A 5,000-nucleotide genomic window follows, 5' to 3' on the forward strand; every position below is an offset into this window, starting at 1 on the left:
TTAATATGAATATCAATACACACAGAAGAAAAATGAATTTATAGAATATATATATATATATATATATATATATATATATATATATATATATATATCCGAATAAAGTTATCCATCAATCAGCTGGTATGGAAACCTGTGATTATAAGATTTACAAAATATTACTGGTCGTAATATTCTATAAGCACGTATTAAAAAACTCATACATGTAAGCGTTAAATTCAGAGACAAAATATATTTATCTTGTATAATATATTTTTGTTCGTTATTGCTTTCAAATATGTGACCTTGTGTCTCCCTAGAAAACCTCGATAAATTGCTCTAAAAAGCTATAATAATCTACCCCACCGTCTTTAGTTGCTTTATTTTTATTTGGGGATGGTGGTGGGTACCTTCCTTTGTATCTAGCTACATGTTAATTAACCGTATAACATAAAATAAATAAGCATTTGAAAAAAGGCTTGTCGATGGAGGGTTACTACGTGGGATAATGGTGCTAGGAAAGGAAATGGTCGCACCTGTCATGGCGTCGTGCCATAAGCAGTAGAAAAATATCCAGATCGAGGTTCGGTGGACATTTTTTTCTTCCTTTCTATTCATGATGGCTGCTCGACACTTCTTATCTGAGGGCGGCTTTAAGGCTCTGATGGCATCGGCCGTCGGTGCGCCGCGACGCTTCAATAGAAATGTCGCGTTTCTATCAACGGTTTTTTTTTTGTCTGTTTTTTTGTTTTGTTTTTTTTTTGTTTGTTTGTTTGTTTTTTTTTTGTCTTTTTGTTTGTTTGTTTGTTTTTTTTTTTTGTTTTTTTACTTCGAGGGCGGTTATCTCTTATCGTTGGATTACTTCCCTTTTTTTACTTCTGGATTTTTATTGAAATCATTTTTTGTTCCTTTTTGTTTTCTAGTTCATTTTCACACGGCTTCCTTTCGTCCTTTCGTTCGCTTTATCAGTCGTTGTACATACGCGTGTATATACATGTACACGCACATACGCACACTCCTATATACATATACACGTTCACCTCCTTGCATGCCCTCTTTTTCTATCCTTCTTTCCATCTATCTATCCATTTATATTTTTATTTCTTCCTTTGTCTCTTTACATCTGTCTGTCTCTCTCTTTCTCTCTGTGTGTATCTATCTATTCCTCTGTTATTTCTATCAATCCATATATCTCTTTTATATCCCTTTCTATTCATGCACGCACGTATACACACGCATATACATATATACGTTCTCATCTTTGCATTTCCTCTTTTCCTCTGATTCTATATTTTCTATTTATCGATCCTTATACTAGCTGGTAGCTCGGCGTTGCTCAGTCGTACAATACGCTGAAGTCCCTCAACTCTCTTCTTGATCTACATCAATGATCTCCCAAAGCACATACTTAAACCATTCGTTGACATCTATGCTGATGACACGACTATCTATGGCAACACATCAAAGGCCGTAAATGACAACGTTCTCCCTGATTCTCTCTCCTCAGATCGCGTGGTACAGTGGGGAAATAGGTGGCTGGTGACCTTTAATGCATCTAAGACCAAAAACGCTTAAACATGATATTTTAATTCATGCAGATTGCGTATTTATTAATTTGGAATCAATCTTCTATTGATTACTATATATTACGAGAAATAATTTGCCCAGCGGACTAATTCACTAAAACAAATAATTAAAAAATAATAATAACGTTAATGTCGTTCATCAAATTTCGTCTGTGTTTGTTCACGTCAGCTGATATTTGGGCTTGACATTGAATGCCCTGGAAAAGTCACTTCTGATTAATGTTTAGTTTTAAAATATGCAAACAAAGAAATAATTTGCAGCGATTTTAAATGGCGCCTCTTCTTTTATCGTAAATTGAACTCAATAATAAGAAAGAATTAATATAAAATGGTCAGGTACACTCGGGCTTGAACAGGGGGATTATTCGATCTGTTGTTGAATGCTCTATCAGTAAGCTATATCTCCAGATTGTAATAAATCTGTTAAAAAGAAATCATATGCTGAAATTGTATTATATTCCTTGACCGGTGTAACGTAAAATATTCCCAGTGTAATGTAAAAAGTATTCATTTTTATTTATAAGAGAAAAAAGCAATTTTTAAGATGGTATATTTTAGATTGTTGATACTTATTGAATGAATTTCTGTAAAAAGAAACATATCTAAGAACACTGCCAGACAAATATATTACCCTTGTATGAACTTTGAAAAAGATAGATTCAGCCGTTTCGAAACTTACTAGGAAGGAACTCGCACAGCCACACACAAAGTGACTCTCATTTAATAGTATCTCCCTCTTTCTCTCTCTCTCTCCCCCTCTCTCTCTCTCTCTCAATCTGCCTGTCTATCTTTATTTTTATCCATATATCCATCTATCAATCTATCTCTGTATGTTTTTTCTATCCATCTATTTAGCTGTTATATATCTCTTTTATACCCCTCTTTCTTTCTCTATTTATATAGTCGTCCAAAGCAACTGTTTCGCTGTATAATGTCTCCTCAGTTTTACTCGACATGAGCAACTCGTTATGAAAAGGGACAGACCTCAGTAAGTAAGAAATCAAACTAAATAAGTTTGAAAATGATATTAGGAAAAGGTTCGAATCGAACTAAGTAGGCAAGTCTTAAAAGATAATAGATATTTCACCCTGGAAATGTAGCCGATATTTATTCTTTTAGAAATAACTGGATATTAAATATGTCAGTTAAAAGAATGGACAACACGAGTTTAGAAATAATGGTTAACAAAATAGGTTAAAAACGATACAATTCAATTTAGGAATTTCTTTGTTTACCAGAGGCGTGTAGATGCATGTACAAAGCGCACGTGTAATTTGAAACGTGAGGGAGTCACATTGTTTTACCACACCTCTGACGTCATCAAGAAAGGAGATTGCCAATATATTGAGACAGGGTTCGAAGTTAGAGACGGTTACAGTCCCAGACAGTCAGGAGACAGAACAAGAGAAAATCGAGTCGGCCACACTGGGAGCTGATGCCCTCTTGGAGGCGAGAGAGTGTACAGATAGGACAATGCCATCGTAAAGGCTTGAATCCCTGACCACTATCATCAATCAGCTGGTATGAATAAAGAATCATCTATATTTGTAAACTGTTGCCTTCGTCTGTCGTCATTCCACCAAAAGGAAAAGGTAAATGTGTTTTGTCTACCATCTTGTAAACGAACTTTGTATAATTTTCTCCGCCATTATCAATAATGTATATTCCCTCTGTCTGTATTAACAAGAACTGTTGCAGAAACGTCGCAGCCCCGTATTAATAATAATATGAAGTCTTCAGGAATGGTCATAGTCGTCGTCGTGTCATTATCATCTTCTTTATTATGTGTCTCCAATATGAACTCCCGGCTACATAACAAAGGTTTTAAGTGCATTTTCTTTTACTCACGTTCGCCCTAACAAGGCATATTGCCACTTGGACATAAGGGACTACTATTTCGGAACATGCCTAGGAAAGATTAACATGATATTAGATTACGTTACATTTAAACTTTTGCATATCAGTACAGTCAATGAAGTAGGTAGCAGGAAGGGAATTCCAAAGTCTTGCTGTTCGAGGGAAGAAACTATTAGAGTAGAAAGCTTTCTGGCATCTAGGGACTTCAAGAGTGAAGTGATGAAATTTTGTTGCTATGCGGGGCAAGCACCTGCAAAGTTCACTTGTATAGCAATCTGTAGTAATAAAAACTGATCAAAACTAGTACGTAGTAAGCGCCATACTAAATCAATGTTAACAACTAACGTATTATGAGTTGACTTCAGCTTTCACATATATAGTGTTGTGCCGGACGTAATGTTTGTGGGTAACGATTTGTTGCTCAGTAATATATATTCCAAGAAGAAGAAGAAGAAGAAGAAGAAGAAGAAGAAGAAGAAGAAAGTGTGAGGCATAATAAGAAGTGAAACCAGTCAAAAAGTCCACTTCTGCAAAGATTTTGGTGCCAGAAGAATGAAGATAAAGGATAGACACGTCAATTCCAAATCCCTTCCTCCGAATCACCAGACAAATCTCAACCCCTTTCCACCCCTGCATAGTACCTTCTGCCTTAACCTTTTCTACACAAGTAAAAACAAACCGAAAATGTAAAAAAGAAAAATTTAAAAAAAAAACGAAGAAAGAAGTGGAGGCATTTATAACGAAGATCATGGCAGGAAGTTAGATGGCAAAATATATAGGCTTTCGCTTGCAGCCATTAAAACTTCCACTTACTATTTTATAAGCTTCTCTTTTTTTTTCTACTACTACTACTACTACTACTAATAATAATAATAATAATAATAATACCATTGATGATGTTAGTGTTGTTCTTCTTCTTTTGGGAACCATTTATTTATTTATTTCGAACGAATCCGATGATAATTGTGGCATTCGTTTCCCTGATATTTTTCTAGTAAGATTTTTTTCCAGAAAAAAAAAAAACAAAAGTTACTTACGGAAGAGTCCAGGTGAATGTTACCAACATCCTACGTGAAAGAGTGTCTGTGGAACGAACTAGATTCGAACTAGGTTGCCATTCCGTGTCGTTAAGCACCCGTCACGTCCCTGATAGTTTTTACAGGTCAGAAGGATAAAATTATCGCCATAAAGAAAACAACACTTAATTTTATTTTAAAACTTTTATCGAAAAAATTAATTCAGCTAACTTGATTATGTAGTAGAGTTGGCATCTATTCAATGTAGCTGCCTTCAGCTTCAATCACCGACTTGATACGGGTCCGGAACTGGGAGCATATCTTTTCTACAAAGTCGTAGCACTCCTTCTGAAGCCAAGCCTGAGTCTCTTGGGACTTGTCCTGCTGCCAGACCCAGTGTTTTCCAACGGCCACCTGATTGCACCAGGGGATACCCACACGCTTCAGCTTATCCAGATACACTTTGCTGTTGACTTTCAAGCCGACGTCGCAGATGTGTGGTGGCATGATGTGGCCCTCACTTGAAACCACATCAAAGACTATAACCTTGGCCGGCAACTTC

The sequence above is a fragment of the Euprymna scolopes genome, chromosome 10, assembly GCF_053919585.1.
Source record: "Euprymna scolopes isolate OS-2025 chromosome 10, ASM5391958v1, whole genome shotgun sequence".
Taxonomy (NCBI): Eukaryota; Metazoa; Mollusca; class Cephalopoda; order Sepiida; family Sepiolidae; genus Euprymna; species Euprymna scolopes.